Raw genomic sequence first — 21,282 nt, 5'->3', positions numbered from 1 at the left:
ACCTGCGATGTTCAAAGTTCTCTTGTACGCTTCTCTTTTTGCTTTTTGGGCAGTCTGAATTTCATCATTCCACCACGCATCACCAGACATTCTTCCTACAACGGCAGTACTATACACTTCGATCGTACATCTAACAAGGATATCCCGTAACATTGTCCAGGCGCCCTCTATATCTTTGTTTTTTATACGGTTCTCCCATGTTGCCCTATCTATGCTTTCGATTATCTTATTTTGGAAATCTATTTGCACATCCGGTTTCTGTAATTATATTATATTACATACACGAGGGTTCTCGTATTGGCCAAGCGATGTTAGTGCATTATAATATCCTAATAAGCTCTGGAGACCTGCTTGTACGTTATAATATAGCGTTTTATTTCAATACAGAGCTTTTGCGATATCATTGTGCGATATCTTTTTCTTCGTGTATTTAAATTTGATTCCGTGTTATTTATTACTTAAATTAAAACAATGCAAACTTGCAGATTTTAATAAAAATATTTTTTATCTCTTTATTAAAGAAATATTTTTAAAAAGCAGTCTATTATTTTTAATACATTTGGCCATTCTTATTCTTCAATAAATATAATAAAAAAATTAAAACAGTAAACATTTTCTCACGAAAATAAATGATTTTTTCTCTTAAATCAAGTGTCAAAAATTAGAACAATTTATCCCAATAACTTTTTTCATAATATCAAAAATTACCAGAGTTATAGCGTTTACAAAATTCCAAAAAACACATGAAAATGAACTTTTTAGGCCAAATAACGCACGATATGAAAAAAAGTAAAGAAAAGAAAAATGTTGGTTTTTGAATGCCCTACAAGATTATCATAACAATTTTTTTAATTTTTTTAAAAAATCAAAATTTCATATTTTGACAGCATACAAAATTTTGAAAAATCCAAAAATTACATTTTTCGGCCAAACTATGCAAAATACGGTAAAAGATAAGGGCACAAAAATTGTCCATTTGAAAAAGATCTCCAAATTTGTTATCAACCACTTTTTTGATAGGATGTATAGTTTTGGCTCTAATCATGAAAAACATGATTAACAGTAAAAAACAAACAAATCTGCCCGCTTCGTGGGCACATGTTAATACATTCTCACGAGAAAAGGTATTAGATTTGTGTAAAATTTGACCCCCCTCCCAGTTTTTGTGAAAAAATCACGTTTTGAGACCCCTTGAATCCGAAAAACAGGTTTTTACGAATGTGTCTGTCAGTCTTTATGTCTGTCTGTCTATGAGCACGATAATTTTTGAAAAAAATAATCTATTAGATTGGCCTTTGATACACTCTTTTAGTGTCCTAAGCTAAATGCCAAGTTCGTTGGTCAGCCATTTCGGATAAAAATTCTAAAAGTGAGCGCATTTTGGAAGTTCTTGAGACCACATTTTTTCTTGATCCAAAAATTCTCTGTACACTTGATCATAGTACTTGAAAAGTAAAATGTTAATTTTCGAAAGCCCAACAAGATTATCATAACAACTTTTTGATTTTTTTCGAAAAATTGATAATTCAAATTTTGATCAAACAAAAAGTAATAAAAAATTGTATTTTGTTATCAAACTATGCAAGGTAGGAAAAAATTATGAGGCAAACATTATGCATCCAAAAAATATCTGCAAATTTGTTATTTATCACTTTTTTATAGGACACAATTTTTATGAATGGTTTTTTAATATGATTGGTAGTTTCTATTTTAATCGTGAATAACAACATTAAAAATTAAAAATTACATTTTTGGCAAAAGGACACAAGATATAAGAGAAAGGTTGTTTAATAAAAAAAAATCTAAAAATTTTTTTGAAATACTTTCTTGATAAAACGCGTGTTTATCGTTTTAATCGTGAAAAATAACATTATAAATAATGAAATTGACTGTTTGGAGAAACGGCACAAGACAAATTAAAATATTTATAAGGGCGTATGTTCCAAAACGTAGCTACAAAATTCCCTTCACCTATTTTTTTATACGACAGGCCGTTTTTTTAACTTTTAGCATACCAAAATTTACCAGTTATTTTAAGTCTCCAAAAAGGTTTTTTTCTCATTTATATTTACAAATTCAAAATATGAAAAATAAACCAAAATTATGATTCAAAGTATTAAAAGCGCACTTTCTGAATAAATGAATTTGATACGCAACCATTCTTTAAAAAATTAAAAACATAGAAGCTGAATAGTTTTAAGATAAAATCTTATTAAATAAATATAATATTTTTTAAAAATACTGAAATATACAATTTTCCATTAGATAAAAAAATTTTAATATAACATTTCCAAAACAAACTTATTTAAACTAACCACTTTCAAAATAAATCAGTTATACATTTTGTACGATCATAATTCAATAAATTCAAAAATGAATTTCAAATTAATTAGGGAAAAATTAAAGAAACTTCAAAAGAATTTGATCAAATGCCTCCAAATTTAGGGTGAGTTTTAAAGACTTCAAGATGAATGAAATAAGAACTTTAAAAAACTTTATCGAATGAATAGAATTTAGTAAATTTAGAAGAATGTAAAAAAATTTAGGCTAAACTAATAATAATTTAGGGTGAATTCAAAATGAATTACAAAAAATATTTTCAAATTTTTTTAAACGGGACAATGAAATTTCGTCTGTTTTAATACCAATGCAAGTTACGAATTATAATAATATACATTTATGAGAATGATATAAAATTTCAGGGATAAACTCGAGTACGAAGCACGAGATACGTGATGAGAATGTGTTTGTTAAAGCCGAAGAAGCTTTAACAAAAGAGAATTTACAATCATTAAATTACTGTTGTCGATACTTTTACCTTTAGTTCTAAATAGTCTGTGCAGGAAAGTCGAGCGCGCAGCGCGAGGTAAATACATTATCGAGCACGAAGCGCGAGATAAATATACTATCGAGTGCAGCGAACCGCGGGCAGATTTTTTAAATAATTTGTTCATACAATTAAAGTCGAACTGCTAAACATTTTGCAGTATTTCTCTGATTTTTCATATTTATCGTATATTTTATCGAAAACTATTAAGGAAAAGGGTATAAACATATTCAACATAAAATGTATGTTATTGAAGGATCTACAAATTTTATTCAAAACTTTTTTGTAAACTTTTGTTATGACTGAAATTAACGGAAAAACATGAAATTTTTATAGTTGGTGTTTTGGCCTCGAAGATCAAGTTTGCGGGTATTTTCACTGTTATATTCGTGATCAGCGCGAAAAAATGCATAGGTATACGAAGTTTCGAATTAATCGGTGGTAAGCGTTTTTCGGAAGTTCATTCTCGTCTTCATTTCGGATATAATAAATCTCACTAACAATTCTGTGCTTCCGAACTCGCAATGTACTTTTTGCTTTTGGCAATTAAAGTCCTATGTAAACAAAACAATATCACGGCGACAACAGTAAACTTGGCATCATCTTGTCTAACCTAACCCGACCCGACGTGGTTCCGACGCGAGCCACACCATCTGCTCTCTTGCGGCCGCATGTGGAAAATCCGATCGGGTCCACATCGGAACTTGGGAATAAGTTGGTCAATTTCTGTACAGATCTGTATATATGGTTACCTGAATTTTGTAGCCACGCTATAACATTTGAAGGATTAGTCCAATCGAGTCAGTCTTTGATACACTCTTTAAGGGTCCCAAAATGAAGGCTAAGTACGTTAATCAGATATTTTCATCAAAAAATTAAAAAATTAAGAGCACGTTGAAAATTTAATCAATTTTTTTCAAATTTTAGAACTTCTTATCAGAGTTTGTTACAGATGGGTAAAAGACTTGCAAATTATCCAAATAAAAATGTTTACTTCGATGAAAATTAGAAGACTTTGTTCTTCTTTAAATTATATACTGCGCTAAGTTTGAGCGCGCCTAGGACGCGCGGGTATGCTCTCGCGCTCGCAAATATCGAAAACTGTGATTTAAACTTCTGAGGAATTACAGCCATGAATTGTAACTGATTTTTTTCCGATTTGTTTTTAAAAAAGGTTCTCAAAGCAACTACGGATTTGACGATTACATTACCATTACGAAACTAGCGCTTCCCGCTCGATAATTTGTGTCCATTTGAAAAAATTTATCAAGATAATTTGTTAATCTTGTTCAAATCTACTAAAAACAACCTTTTAAACTTACAGATCTGTTTAAAACAAAAATATCATATTTTTTAAATGATCTAACTGTTTGAACTTTTGTCTAATTAAGAAATTTCATAAGAATAGTTTCCAAATACATATATTTTAAAACTAGTAGTAATTCGAGTTGATACTTCTTAACCCATTAAAATTTTTTTCCTTTTTTTTGACAATTTTCAAAATGTTGAAAAGCATATAACTTATTTAATTTTTATCGAATTTAAAAAGGCCATTAGGATAATTTGCAAGTTTTTTTGCCTTGTACCAGAAAATTTGGCAAAAATGTCTAAAATTCATTTTAAAAATTTGAAATTTCGAAAAAGCTCTAACTTTTTGAATTTCTGTCGAACTGAAAAACTTCCATAAGATCGTTTCTAAATATATTTGATATCTAGTTAAGAAATTAAATAAAATTTCCTAATCTGTCAAAAAAATATTTTTTTCTATTTTTCTGAACATTTCCAAAATTATATAACTTTCCTAATTTTCATCCAAATAGAAAATTTTATTTTAATAATTTTCCAGTCTTTTACCGATCTTTAAGAAACTTTGACCAAAATTTATGAAATTAAATAAAAAATTTCAAAACTTGAAAATGCTTTAATTTTTTTTTCTATTTTGGTGGTAAATATCTGCTTAACGAACTTAAACTTGAATCCTTCAAAAGTTAGCGTGTCTACAACTTCCAGGTAACCATACATACAGACAGACATGCAGCCAGACAGACACTATGTACTTGAAGTTACGAACCCTCATTTGAACGAAATTAAAAAAAATTATTTTTCAATTTTCTGTCGTAAAGAATTGTCGAATGAAATTTTTTTAAAGGGGTTTACCTACACTTACACATCACCCATTATTTAGACCTGCCTAATGCAAGTTTGATTGTCGATATTTGAAAATATAAAGACGTCAACATTTCTTATTTTTTATCTCACTACTTAAAGAGTGGGTGAGAATGTTCGGCAAGAACCCTAAAAACCACCGTTAACATGTCCTCACCTAAAATGTTAAAACTGAAAAGTTTGATTGTCGATATTTGGAAATAAAAAAACGTCAAAAATTCTCTTTTTTTATCTCAATAATTATAGAGTGGTTGAGAAACTTCGGCAAGACCCCTAAAAACCACCACTACTATACACACGCCTAAAATGTTAAAAATGACCAGTTTGATTGTCGATATTTGAAAATACAAAAACGTCAAAAATCCTCTTTTTTAATCCTACTAATTATAGAGTGAGTGAGAAAGTTCGGCGAGACCACTAAAAACCACCCTTAATATATCCGCACCTAAAATGTTAAAAATGACGTTTGATTGCCGATATTTGAAAATACAAAAACGTCAAAAATTCTCTTTTTTACCTCACTAATTTTAGAGTGAGTGAGAAAAAGTTCGACAAGACTCCTAAAAACCACCCTTAATATATCCCCACCTAAAATGTTAAAAATGGCAAGTTTGATTGTCGATATTTGAAAATACAAAAACGTCAAAAATTCTCTTTTTTAATCTCAATAATTATAGAGTGGATGAGAAAGTTCGGTAATACCCCTAAAACCACCCTTAATATATCCGCACATAAAATGTTACAAATGACAAGTTTGATTGTCGATATTTGAAAATACAAAAACGTCAAAAATTCACTTTTTTATCTCACTAATTATAGAGTGGGTGATAAAGTTCGGCAAGACTCCTAAAAACCACCCCTACAATATCAACACGTGAAATGTTAATGATGACAAGTTTGATTGTCGATATTTGAAAATACAAAAACGTCAAAAATTCGCTTTTTTATGTCACTAATTATAGAGTGGATGGGAAAGTTCGACAAGACCTCTAAAAACCACCCTTAATATATCCGCACATAAAATGTTCAAAATGACAAGTTTGATTGTCAATATTTGAAAATATAAAAAAGTAAAAAATTCTCTTTTTCTATCTCACTAATTATAGAGTAGGTGAGTAAGTTCGGCAAGACTCCTAAAAACCACCCTTAATATGTCCTCACCTTAAATGTTAAAATCGACAACTTTGATTGTCGATATTTGAAAATACAAAAAGGTCAAAAATTCTCTTTTTTTAGTTCTTGCCGAACTTTCTCCCCCACTCTATAATTAGTGAGATAGAGAAAGAGAATTTTTGATGTTTTTATATTTTCAAATATCAACAATCAAACTTGTAATTTTTAACCTTTTAGATGTGGGTATAGTAGGGGTAGTTTTTAGGGGTCTTGCCGAACTTTCTCACTCCCTCTATAATTAGTGAGGTAAAAAAAAAGAATTTTTGACGTTTTTATATTTTCAAATATCGACAATCAAACTCGTAATTTTTAACATTTTAGGCTATTTTAATATTTAACATAGTAGGGGTGGTTTTTAGGGGTCTTGCCGAACATTCTCACTCACTCTATGATTAAGAGGTAAAAAGAGAGAATTTTTGACGTGTTTATAATTTCAAATATCGACAATCAAACTTGTAATTTTTAACATTTTAGGCGTGTGTATAGTACGGGTGGTTTTTAGGGGCCTTGTCGAACATTCTCACTCACTCTATAATTAGTGAGGTAAAAAAAGAGGATTTTTGATGTTTTTATATTTTCAAATATCGACAATCAAACTTGTAATTTTTAACATTTTAGGCGTGTGTATAGTACGGGTGGTTTTTAGGGGCCTTATCGAACATTCTCACTCACTCTATAATTAGTGAGGTAAAAAAAGAGGATTTTTGACGTTTTTATATTTTCAAATATCGACAATTAAAATTGTATTTGGCATGTTTGAATAATGGGTGATTTGTAAGGGTATTTAACCCGTCAAAAAATAAAAATTTCGAAAACTTCTTCCGATGGAATATCATTTTTTGTCATCCTAAATGATTTAGGCAATACAAAATTCGCGTGAGTGCCGAAACGTAAAAATCCTTTAAAACCAGAGATCGAAAATTTGGACGATTACATTACACACTCATGAATGGGAATGTAAACATATTTTTCTGATAGATTAGGAAATTTCATTCAACGTTCTCACTAGATATAAAATATATTTGGAAACTATTCTCATGAAAAGTTTTAATTACACCAAAATCGAAAAACATAATTTTCTAAAAAAATTAAACTTTGGTTTTTAGGAGGTTCGTAAGTTTGAAGTGTTATTTTTAGCAGATTTTAACAAGATTTACAAATTATCCTGATGACATTTTTCAATTGGACACAAATTGAAAATGTTCTAGATTAATTAATCAAAGTAGAGTTGTCTTAGAACTGAAGTTTAACCGAAAAAACGATATTCTAATAATGACCGTGTTTTATTCTAAGTAATATTCATAACGAAGTAAGCGAAATTCTTACTTTAAGAGTATCTTCTAACAAAAGGGAGAAAATATTCTTAAAATGAGCACATGTTTGGCGAAGAAGAAATGCGCAAAGGAAAATGCGCCTTGCTCTGTTCAATCATTTCTTTTAATTTTTCGTGCCACGTGCTTCTAAATCAGTTTTTTTGTTGTAATTTTTAGCATTGAGTGTTTTCCGTTAAAGAAAAGTGGTAAGTACAACATACAAATAACTGAATATAACTGAATGTAAAAATGCGGTTAGTACAACGATTCAAAACAGTTTTGTGAGATTTATATATTTTTTATTTATATTTAGAAAGATTAAAGCAAATTTAGAAAAAATTAAGGCAATTCAAAAGAATAAGATGAAATGCGTAAGAATTCAAGGTGAGGTTAAAAGGCTTTAGGATTAATTAAAACCAACACTGAAGAACATTTTTAAAGAAAAATTAAAGAAAATATTTGAAAATCTTAAAACCTTTAAAAACTCTACGAAATTACATCTCGTGAATAAATTTTTTTAAGTACCTGAAAATAATTCAAATCCTTAAAAATTCCTCGAATATTTTTTAATGTCTTGAAAAAGCTTTAGACCGACTCCATTTCAAATTAGGCTGGGTTACTTGAAATCGCAGAATCTCCCGGGGACGAAATATGTGGTTTTTTTAGAGGAAATTAAGGTAAGTGTTCCAGTTATCGGAAGTTTAAGGCGAATTTCAGATTTCAAATGCTTAAAAAACTATTTTAAATATATTTAAAGATTAAGAAATGGGGTTTATCGAATAAAGCGTACCTTTAGAAATGTAAATTACTTATTACTTGTAACATATCCTATTAGAATGAATATTATAAGAAGTTCGAAGTTAAAAATACGAGAATGCATGGGTTATCGGCAAGTCAGAAATCTGGCTGCTTCAGTTATCGGCACCTCGAATGTGTGAGTGATCGGCAATAGCATTTAGAAAAAAAAACATTTTTGCTGAGAACGAAGAACACAACAGCTTACTATATGTAAGATACTGCCCATCTGCCGACAACCCATGCATTGACGAAGACTGGCACATTTACCTTAGGCGATATGTATTTTTTCGATTAGCACAAAAAAATTCTGAAAAGTTATGCGTATTTGAATTTTTTGTTTTGTTTTTCAAAACAAATCCTTAAAATCGAATTTCCTACTTTTTCTCGAAAACAATGACAGATAAAAAAAAAATGTTGAGATAAAAGTTTGCACGTTTAAAAAAGCTCCTTGAAAAATATTTCTGGTTCTTTCGCGATATCTTTTATAGTTTACAAGAAAAATTCAAAAATTACATTTTGAGGCAAAAAAAATTATCCCGGCCTCAAAAATGGTTAAGCCTGTATGATGCTGATAAGCTGCCTTTCTTCTATAAGTAGAAAATTCTTTAAAACATTTGGAACAATAAGGGAGGTGGGATTTTTCAGAACTTATTTTTTTCATGTTTTTAAAATTTCAAGAAAAAAATTAAAAAGTTATTTTGCAAGTATCAAACTTCTAAGATATTCTCATTATTTAAGTACAAGTGCCAAAAAAAATTGACAAAAATTTAAGGGTGGGTTTCTTGACAAAACCAATTTTTAATTTTTTCAGAAAAACAGTTGCCATTTTGTTAATTGTTTAACTTTTTCAATTTTCTGGCGGATTTTGAAAGTAGACTGCGCGAGATCCTGCGATTTCAATTGTAGAACCCAGCCTGATTTGAAATGGATTCAGTGCTTGAAATCTTTCAAACTAAAATATTCTAAAACCTTACATATAGATCCTAATATAAAATCTTACCATATCTTTTGAAATTCTCATAAATTCTTTAAAACACAATAAAATTGTTTCTTCAAATCCCTTAAAAACAACATTTTTAAATAACTTGAAAATTCCTTGAAATATTTTTAAATACCCTAAAATATTTCAAATCCTTTTAAATCTTTTCAAAAACCTTGAAACTTAGTAAGATTCTTGAAATTTTGTGGGTGTTTTAAAAATACACTAAAACCATTTGAAATCCCTTGAAATGATTGAAATCTATTAAAACTTCTTTAAAATACCCGATATTTCGAATCCTTCAATATCTTTTGAAATCTCTTGAAACATTTTAAAGCTTTTGAACATTCGGTAAAATTTAAAAAAATACTGTAAAATCTTTAAAATCCTTGGTAATCCCTGATATATTATATAGAACGAAATTCAGTTACTTGAGAAAACCAAAGTACCTGAAAGTGACTGTGTGACAGCACATAAAGTGGTTCTTACAGAGTGATGCAAATTAAATTTTAAAGCAAACTTGGACTTTGAATAAAATATAGATGAGAACCCCTGCTGAAAAGCACGTGTGTGGTCTGTTCAAGGTTCGTCCCTCCATCTCAAGCAAAGGATTGCACATTCATTCGTGACAAATTTTTGTTAAGATTGAAAAATTTGCTTCAGTTAAACAAATTATTTTCGATTCTTTTTTTATTTCTTTTTTTTTTTAATTCGACTGAATATCTATTTAGCCTTCGTAAATATTTTTTCGTATGCAAATCATTTTAAAAAGCAACTCTATCCGTTCCCAAGTATTTAAAAAAATGATCTCCAAAAAAATCTTGTTTTGCCTAACAACATAATTTTCCTAAATTGTTATAATGCAAGAGAAGTAAAACGAGACAAATCAAGAGTTAGAGCACGTTTTTTTTATTTTGAGAGATTTTTTTCGTATGAAGGAACAGTTGGATAAAAACACCAGTTTGGAGTAGCATAGCGAATCGAAGAAGATCGATCAGTTAGAAAATCGATCCTAGTTCGATTATTGGCTGAGTTCTATCTTTCTATTCTGAACATTCCTTTCTTGCAAAGAGAACTAATTTGATACGTGGGGTATCTTTTAAGGGAGAAAAATATACCGCAGGCTAGGCGGGGTTGATTATAGTGTGGGGATGAGAAAAACCTGTAATGGGGATTCAAACCCCGAGGCTACAAGACCTGTTTTTAATCTAATCGAATCACAAGCATAGCGAAGCGCCTATAAATTATATCCGTAAATCCGAGAACGTGGAAATATTTTCTTGTTTGAGACTCGCTTCGTAAATTCAATATCATTATCTAAAATAGGTAATTTCACAATTTTCAAAACACGCCCAGAAAAAAGTTTTCTTTGAAGTAAGAGGGCTGAACTCAAATTAAGCTTTAACAGGGTGGTCTGCGAATTTTCGCCAACTAAATACCCCGTTATTTCCGGGTTCTTCCAAGCTTTATACGGTTAATTGGTCAATAATCCTTGAATATCGGTCAGTCCGTAAGTTCTCGTGTATTTGTCAACGCTGAGAAATTCATTTTTTTCAGTCTTTTCACAAACAAGGCATCCGTATGTTGTTGAAACGATGACAATTATTCATAGATAATAATGACGAATATATAGTTTATTAACTGAATTCACTCTGTGTTCTTTGTTTACTTTTCAAGTGTTGAAAAATACGCACGATCTTGTGGACTGACCTATATAATTTTTAAAGTATTTAGTATTAGCGATTAATTAATAATTGAGTATTGAAGAGTGATTACAAAAAACTTTTTAAAATCTTTTACTATGACACTTTAATTATAATTATATATATTTATAATGTATTTAAAGTAAAATATACTTATAAGTACTACGGCATTCGAAAAAAATTTTCTTACAATGGTCTTTTGTAATAACTGTCCAATAATTAATCAATAATTAATAGTTAATGCCAAAGAAATTAAAAACTATATCTAAATTTCTCTTTGGAAAACTTAAAAAATCTTAATTTTTAACCCGAAAATAGGAATTTTTCAACAAAAATATTCATTTGAAACAAAATAGTTGAATTTTCAACCAAAAAACATGACTTGTCAAACAAAATTTAATAGTAGATACTTGAATGCATCCAAAAGGATGCATTCTTAATGAAGAAAATTAATTTTCTACAACAACAAAAACTTTTAAGAAAATATAGAAATGTTCAAATAAAAAATATCCATTTTAAACCAAAAATGTAATAGTTAAATTTTTAGTTAAAACAATTTATTAAAAAAGAAACGATATGACAATGAAATAGTTTTATTTAAAAAAAATGAATTCGTAACAAATTTCAGTTGATTTTAACAAGAAAAGATGAATATCACATAAAAATAGTAGAGTTCTTGACCGAAAAAGAAGAATTATCAACCGAAAAATTGCATTTTTAACCAAAAACGTGAAATTTCTACTGAAAGAAGAATTTTTAAAAATCTTTTAAAAAGAGTCAAATTTTTTAAAAATTTTGAAAAATCTTTTTAAGTAAAAAAATTGTCCTAAATCTTCCAGATTTCTTTCAAAATTCCTAAAAGGATTCTACACTTTTTTACGAAATCTTTAACAATATACATTTGTTTTAGATTTAAAAAAATTTTCGTTAGTTTTAAATTATTTTGAAATCGTTTTCAACTACTAAGTATATCTTCAACTTACTGAAACTGTTTCTAAAATTTAGAATTTCGTGCAAAATTGAAAAAGTTTGTTTTAAAATCTTCTTAGGATTTACATTATTTTGTGAACCTCATCCACGCCCCCCCCCCCACACACACAACTAACCAAGATACAACCAACCAAACAACCACCCATGCCCCACAAACACGCTCTCACAAAGTGAAAACCTTTAATAGCCCTCCATTCTATAGCCATTCCGAGAATTGACGCCGGGTCGCAGGTAGATGTAACAGGTAGAGCGCGGGATGCACAGGGTCTGCGGTTGTCGCTCAGACGTGAGCAAACAAAAGCGTCAACCCTAAAATCGGCGCTATATAAGAGTTTCACTGTGAAAAAAATATATCTTGTCTAGAAATATGTATAAATTCGACTATTTCTCGGTTTCCCCAATTAATAGACACCTTGTTCAACCTGATGAAATGATTTTCTTGAAAATTTGTTTTTAAAAAACAGTTTTGTAAAGAACGTATTTTTTGTAAGCCTTGTATAATCTTGTTGCACTATTTAATTTTTTTAATTTCTAAGCTTAAAAAATGTTTTTCAAATATAAAATAGGCTTGATTGAAGAAAGAAAATTAAGCTGAAACAAAAGAAAAGCTGTATTTCTTCTGTGTGATATGTTTTTGATAGCTTTATAATCATAAATAATTCAAAAATCGTTTATTGAAGATTTAAACACCTGGTGAATATTTCTTTTTTACTTGTAAGGTATTACATTTTTCGATTTTCAGAATAGTTTCTAATATTGAAAGATATATTAAGTTTTTAATAGAAGCTAGATGATAAATAATGATGAAAAATCATTCTCTATTAGAAATACAAATGTCAAAGACATTGAGGTATCTCACAATAAGCAGTGTCGGGAATATTAACGTGCAGGCGAGAAGCGTGAGTCGCAACGTTAATGAAGCATCGTTGATTTTTTTATTGCTAGAAGAAGGCATTCTTATTTTAAACACACGTTCAAAGGCAAAGTTCTTTCAAACAATATTTAGACTATAGAAAAAAGTGCCCACAATTTTTTTTTAACAGTAAAATTATGCTGAATATAGTTTTACTTTGATTATTCCCGTAAAATGTACTGATTACAAATTAAAAATTTGATAATTAGTTTTCTAAATAACCTCTAGAGGATTTTCTATAAAATAAAGAAGACATTCTAGTGTCAAAATAATGTTAAACGAGTGGAAGTCGCTGCGAGGGAACACGTAAGCAAACAAGAAACTTGTCTCGGCTCCGCTTATCTCTTTACTCTCACGTGAATGCATGTTTTATTGGGCAAAAGTTCACACTCATGCTCGCCATTTTAAATCACTATTTATGGATAGAGATTTCAGATTTTAAGCTTCTGTAGCAATATCAATAAGATTACCCCTCTATTTCCCCATCGAGATTAGAAAGACTGATGTTTAAACTTTTAAAGATTATTTAAATGCAGTGGCAATGTTGTTAAATTTAACAAAAAAATTCTTAAGCTTAGTAACATAATTTAAACATAAAAGATATTAAAGTCGATGTATTTAAACAAAATTATTTACAATAAAAAATGTTTCTTTTAGCGTAATATTTTTTGTATTATACTCGCAATATGAATAAATTTTTTTATTATCTAAGTTTTAAAAGTATTCCATGTTTTATGATGATAAAAACTGTTTGTTCGTTTGAAGTTCTTTTAAATGGAATTATTGACGCATTCATGAATTATGGTGAAAACCCAGAAATTTTTAATTTCACAAAATTTTAAGCCAATCTTTAGAAATCATTACTTTTCTGGGTACCTTCAAAACTTCTAAAAACTAGTAATTTTAACATTTAAAAGTTTGAGTATTCGATTTGCACCGAAATTTATGTACAAATCGACCATTTTTCAGATTCCTCTATCCATACCGAAAAAATTCGGCTATGGGTACCTAAATTTCAGTACACGTAGCCACGGGCATACTTAGAAGTTTGCAGAATTGGAAATGATTAAACATGCACATTATAAGCTTGATGATCAAAATTCATTAACATCATCATTAACATTTATCATTTGAAATCAGGGGCTATACTAATCTTTGCCCATTAAATTCTCGGTTATTTCTCAATTGTAAATATCAAATCATTTGAAATGTTTTAAAACCTTTTTCAATTTCCCTCTTAGAATTAGTTTTTTAAAATGCAAAATAGTACATATATTAAAGTTTCCCATGCATCTTAAGAACATTTTTTCGGAAACTTTTCAAAATTTTTAAAACGTTTCGAAATTTTGAAAAATCTAAATTACGTTAACATTTTTGTTTCACCTTTAAATATTAAATTATGTTTTGAAACAGTACATTTTTCAGTCAGTTGCGTTTTCAACTAGAAAAGATTAAATTTTTACAAACAATGAAAAATTTTATACAAAATAGTTAAATATTCTAAACAGAAAATATAAAAATTCAACAAAAAAGTTAATTTTAAACCAAACTGTGTAATTTGTAACGAAATAGAATGACTTTTTACCAAAAATGACGATTGTCCCACGAAATATTTACATTTTCAAGCAGAGATGTATTTTTAAGTAAAGTGGTGAATCTTAATGTAAAAAGGTTAAAAATAATTTTCTACTAACAAAAAAAAATAATTACAAAAAAATTAATCTTTAAGGCATTACACACGGAGAAAACGATATCGCAAAAATTGCATTATATACCGTAATTCCTGAGAATTCAGGATCAATCTGAAAAATCTCTATCCCATCCACACACTACTCCTTTCCCCTGCCGAGTGAGTCACGCCTACCCCGAAAGGGAAATGGCTTAATGGTGTAATAATAATAATAATAATAATAATAATAATAATAATAATAATAATAATAATAATAATACTAATATATCGTAATTATCACATTATAATAGCGTAAAATCGTTATATCGTACATTGCAAGATTTTATATTATATTATTATTTATTATATTATATATACGTAGGTTCTAGTAGCGGCCAATCGACATTAGTGCATTATACAGAGGTTTTGCGATATCATTGTGCGATATCTTTTTCTCCGTGCAGTTGACTTTAAACAGAAAAGACCAATTAAAAAAAAAACCAGTTAAGTACTCAACCAAACAGATTTTCTCGATAACTTTAGAAATCTTTCAAAATTTTCTTTAAAAATAATTTTTTTTTTAATGAAAAAATAATTGATAAATTCCCTAGGAATCTTAACAAAAAAGTTTTCTTGAAACCTTTGAAAATTCTTACATTTTGTTAAAAAAAATTTGAAATATTTTGAAATTTAGAATTATTTTTTAATCTTTTTAAAATTTTGCAAGTTTCTATATATCTTTTTGAATGATTCCAATTTTTCATAACACAAATTTAAAGCTGCGAATAAATTTTGAAACCTTTTCAAATGTTTTGAAATATTCTCTTCAAATTAAATTACGAAAATAAAAAATTATTTTGATTTTTTCCAGGAGTCTTAAAACAATTTTTTTCTCTTTTGAAAGCTTTCATAATTCATATTTTCCGAATCTTTAAACGTTATTCCCTACTCGAGTTTGTATTCTTGGTTAATTGCCAGTTTTTCCAAGTTTTATTATAATTCTGGGGTATTTCCCCCATAGGACACACACTGAAAATAATTAATAACAAAAGTGATTTCACAGAGAAAAAATTTTCTTAAGTCAAAGTAAATTTGTTTGATTAGAATCAAAGTTATTTGATTCAATAAATACGTAATTCGTTTCAATCAAAGAAATGTTAGCTCTGATATATAGGGTAAAATAACTGTTTGTTTCATGCAAACATTTGTTGGAGTGTTCTATATGAAATCACCATATTTAATAACTTTCAAAGTTAAAAATGCATTTTTAATTATTTTTCAAATTATCTGAGATTTACCTTTAAATTGTGGGCGATTTGTCGAATGTAGTAAAGATCCAAATCCTGTAAAATCTCAATTTTCCCAGGAGTAGCAGCACTCCCAACGGGAGCTGTAGGATTATCTCCACTGCTAAGTCGATTTCTAATAGCAGCAGACGATTTTTTTGAGTCCCTAAGACTCAAAGCCGCCAAGGGCGGAAAACATGAGTCCATTTTGAAAAGTGAACCACAATCTCTTTTAGGAACTCAGGTATAATCTAGAACTAGACACCAAAGAAATTCTTCGAGGAATCTTCTTCTTCCTCTGTTAGAACCATCACAATTTTACACCATTATATCCTCAGGCTTGGATGAAAGATCTAATTTCTAAAATCCACAATTCTAGATTCGAGTTTGTATCCCAAATTCACTTAAAAAAAACACACTTCCTTCTTAGCCAGAAATAAGTTTCATTATTAAAAATCGCTTAGGTTGGCTAATAATACCAATTATCACTGATTTTCTTTTAAATCCCTTCACACTTAATTCCTTAAGCCTAAAAAACCACACCCACTTCTTTCATCGGTTTCGACTTCCGAGAGCCTGAAAATCCAAAGACCGGTTAGAGTTTGTTTGCACTTTTTCGGAGTCTCTCCGGTACACGAAATTTTAAAGATGACCTCAGCCTCCCACAGTCAACTATTTTCAGGTTCCTAATTACACAGTATTAAAATTAAGTGTTACTCACAAAACAAACTTTCATTAGTAATTTAATATCTCTTATAAAGATTAATTTAATTTCATTTACAAAGAGTCATTATTATTTCCCTTCATTTCACTTTTTCCTTTGGAATTTGCAGATCTCTACTTTATTCAAACTTGCAGATCATCAAAACATTTTTTCCTTAGCTAATAAAGCCGCCTTTTTCGTTGAAGTTTTTGGCAGCAAAATATTTTTTTCGCCATTGCAGAGTACGCGCACTATTTTTTTTGAGGTTTTGAAGGAGCAGAGGTTACGAAAGAGGTAAAAGGTAAAGAGCGAAAACAAACACGCGGTCTGATCACTCCTCAGGCACGTTTCCACTTTCCAGTTCCCAGCCCGCAAATTTTGTCGCCAAAGTAACGTCAAGAATTGTTTCTGACAGAGAAAAAAAAGACGAGAGAAATTCTCTTTTTACACAAAAGGGCACTTCTGATCCATTAGAAAAATATCTTATTTATATATGCACTCGGTTCAGTTTTACTGATGTTTTCTCATTTCTTTTTCATACCTGGAAAATTGCGAATAACCAGATTAATTTTGTCCTTTTCTTCTTCTATATTTCAGTATTTCTCATCACTATTTAAAATACTGAATGCTACTAAATTTCTATGACTATGAATCATTCCTAAAATGGGCATCAAATCCGTAGATTACCAACTTAAAGCACTCAAGGTATTCACGTTTGGAAAGAAGGAAAACAATTGTGTTCAAATTTGAGAATGTTAAAGGTATTCTTAAATGCAACTTTTAAAACACAACCAATTCTAAAGTATGCACGTTCGAAAAAGACATCCAACTTTAAAATAGACCAAATCTGAAAGCATTCAGAGTTCGAAATGTAACCGAATTTAAAATAGACTAAATGTGAAAAAGTGAAAAAGTAACCAAACGCTAAATTTACACTTTTAAATGTACTTCATTAAAAAAAAAAAAGATTTGCGTCAAGATTAAACCTTGACGTGGTCTAAAGTCAAAAGCCTACATTAAATAAAAAATAACAAAACGGAAACGTAAACATTTTAAAACAGTCAAATTTTTAAGACTACTATTTAAAAAATCTTTACATTAAATTCAAAATGTTCTCACTTTTAATTTCAAATTTACGAAAAATTGGTTAATTTATATAAATTCAAGTGATCCATTTTATTTAAAAACTTTGCAATGCGTCATTTATTCCAATTTATAATTGTTTATTTTGGGATATTTCTAATTTTGGGCGTTACAAATTAAAAACGGCACAGTTACGAATGTTTGATTCTTAAACTGTTTCACTTTGACGCTTCCAGTGCTTTCAATAATAAGTGCATTTATTTTTAAGTACTTTTGCATCTTTTAATTTGAGATTGCCTTTTCCTCATCCACTTCGAAATTAAAAAAAAAAAATTAACGTATGAATTTGGATTTGTTGGATTCGAATGATTCAATGATGGATTGAATTTAAAAAAATGTCACTAACACTGCTTTTAACGATACTGCTTCTTCTTACACTTCTAATTAATTTCTCGCTATCCAAAAAGCGAATCTTTACGAAATTGATGAAAACGTCTCTTGCGTTTCTACACGTATAATAATGTTGAACGATGCACCTGTGCGGCACGACCTCGGTCGCGATCGGTCACACTCGGATCAGCCGATTTATCACTCGGGCAACTTCGGATCTGTTCGTGCCAGTAAGAACAAGAGTGGTGGTAAAAAGGGGAGGGGGGGGGTCACAGGTCACTCAGGGAGGTAAAATGCTCGCAGCATCTTTGGTCCATGGATTTTTCTAACTTGGAAGGAGCGAACGACGCTCACCCGGTCGCGAACCGAGTCTGAATGACGCTCGATCACCGGACAGTGCTTCTCGTTCTGGTCTCAGCACTTCTCAGTGAGACTCGTTCGTCCCTTGTCAGCTGAGAGAGGAGAGAATTAGTAAGAGAAAATAGAGAGAGAGACAGTGAGAAAAAAGAGATGGAAAGGGTGACTGGCAGCGATTTTGGGTTGGGGGCGGAGAATCTGTATCCAAATGAAAGAGCAAGCGTGCACAGATGTAGGATGTAAGTACACGTATGTACTGACAATAAAGCGTGTACGTGCGCACGTGCGTACTCACAAAGAGAGGCAGGCGGACGACCACTAATAAGCACCCTTCCCGCAGAAAACCATTCCCACGATTCACTCTTTATTTGTACGCCGTTTCCTGATTTTACTATCTGTTTACTGGGTTTCCACCTTTTTGCATACTAGGTCCATTACAGTATTTACTGTATGAATAATTATAAAGATCGTGAGACTATTACACCCTAAATTTCAGACAGTCAGAAGTGACCGATTCAAAGAATCGAAGTAAATGTCAAATGATTCAAACCAATCGGAATTGACGACAGACAAATTAGTCAAAAGTGACCTTTCAAATCAATCAATTTAACTCATTGATATAATCAGTTATTTTAAATCATCTAATCTGTTGAATTTTCTAGAAAAAAAAGGTCAGTTTAAACAAAAATAGTATCGTTGACTTTTCAATTAAAAACATTAATTTTCAAGAAACAGAACTGATTTTAAACAAAATAGTTCAACTTTTAATTAAATTTAATTAAGTTTTAACTAAAATGATTTTCATTAAATTGATTTCATATTAAATGATTTTTTATTGATGCAATTTTTCAATTTTTAACAAAGTAGTTCAACTTCTAAGCAAGCAGTTGCAATCTCAACTAAACGACAGATTAATTTCCAACTGAAATGATAAATCATTAACCAAACGAATCAACTTTTTACAAAGCATCAACACCAACTAGTTGGATTTTCAAACAAATTACAAAAGAATTCTCTACCAAGAAGATTAATTTTCTACCAAATAAGAATTTTTAATCCACCAAGTAGTGCCAAGTCATTAGCATACATTGTTAAATTTTTTGAATTCTATGAATAACCCTACAGAGAATTTTTAAATTTTTAAAAAGGCGGTCTCAAAAATATTCAAAATGTGTTCACTTTTTGAATTTTCATCCAAAATGGCTGGCTAACGAACTTGACCTTTAGTTTAGGACCCTAAACGAGTGTACCAAAGGGCAATCTAATAGATTAATTTTTTCAAAAGTTATCGACTTTTCACAGACAGACAGACTGACATACAGACACATTCGTAAAAACCTGTTTTTCGGATTCAGGGGGTCTCAAAACGTGGACATTTCACAAAAACTGGGGGGGGGGTCAAATTTTACACAAATTTAATACCTTCTCTGATGAGAATGTAAAAATATCGATACTGAACCAAAAATAAGATATTTGATATTTCCACCAAAAAGATTTAAATTTTATACAAATAACAGTTCATATTGTAAAAAAATGATTTTTATTTAACAAAAAAAAACAAACAAAAAACAGTTTAATTTAACCAAAAGTATCGATTTTCAACCAAAAGGAGTTATTTTCTACAAATGAAAACGAACTCTCAACAAAATACATGAAAATTCAACCTTATAGTTAAATTTTTCACTAAAAAAGAACAATTTTCAAACTAAAATGGAATAGTATAACTATTAGTTTAACAAATGAATTTTAAACCAAAAAAATACGAATTTTCAACAGAATAGTTAAATTTCCAACCATAAAGATGAGTTTTCAACATAAATAAAGAATTGTTAACTAAGTAGTTCGACTTTCAACCAAGCAGCTAAATTTTCAAAGGACTAGTTTGCAACAAAATACAAGAATTTGTAACAAAATAGTTGAATTTGCAACAGACAAAGATCATTTTTTAACCAAACAAGAAATACTACAATTTGCAATTTAAAACATTAATTTTCAATCAAAAACTCAAGAATATTTAACAAAGTAGTTATATTTGTAACCAAAGAGATGAACTAGCAGGTAAAAACAGTTATTATCTACCATTAAAGACGAATTTTCAACAAAACGTATGAAATTTTTACCAAATACAGTGAAACTCTTTAACCCTTAAACGGCCAAAACGCCACTACCGGTACACTGCTTTTCAACGGCCAATAACTAAGACTATTCGACACTAGGAAAAATTGAGACACATATATTTTTATTGCTTAAGATCTCCTCTTTCCGGCGGTGCCAATGAAATTCCTCAAAAAATATATTTATTATCCCAAAATGCAGTTTAAACAAAAAGAAACGTGATTTTTCGTGCCCATTTTTTGTTGTGAACCATTTTCCAAAGCTTTTCGAGTCTGTAATTAACCTGGAATCTCACTAACCGGTAGAATAAATGTCTAAACTTTGAAAACCCATGGTTCAAAGATCGATTTTGCGTTTTAGTATTTTCAAAATGGCGTCTTAATGGCAAAATTTTTGTGAAAACATTTATGAATTTTTTTACAATAAACGATGCGCTTTTCGGAAAAATCATCAGGAATAAAAAGTTCTTGTAATCAGCCGAGGAATACGCCTGCATTTTTTCGAAGCGTTTTGAGCAAAATTTTGGATTTTGCATATGAACAATTTTTGCAAAATTCAAATTTTTGCTCAAAACGCTCCGAAAAAATTCAGGCGTATTCCTCGGCTGATTACAAGAACTTTTTATTCTTGACAAATTTTCCGAAAAGCGCATAGTTTTTCAATAAAAATTTCCAACGAAACCGTAACCTTTATTGCACTCTAACATCAAACCACTCCTTCTCCGCATTGTCATCCTGGGAATTTTCGAGTACACCCAGCAAAAAAAAATGCCAAAGCGTAAAGCCTCAAAAATTGCAACAAACTCCGAATCGGAATG

The 21,282-nt window shown here is 29.8% G+C and overlaps 1 protein-coding gene across 1 annotated transcript in view; it reads right to left on the bottom strand.

The window, feature by feature from the left end:
* Nucleotides 1-21,282, bottom strand: part of LOC117172163 (rhotekin-2-like) — a 252,101-nt gene that overhangs the window by 123,479 nt on the left and 107,340 nt on the right. The window lies entirely within an intron of this gene.

The sequence above is a fragment of the Belonocnema kinseyi genome, chromosome 4 (assembly GCF_010883055.1).
Source record: "Belonocnema kinseyi isolate 2016_QV_RU_SX_M_011 chromosome 4, B_treatae_v1, whole genome shotgun sequence".
Taxonomy (NCBI): Eukaryota; Metazoa; Arthropoda; class Insecta; order Hymenoptera; family Cynipidae; genus Belonocnema; species Belonocnema kinseyi.
The sequence above is the reverse complement of the archived record's forward strand: the minus strand, read 5'-3'. Positions and strand labels throughout refer to the sequence as shown.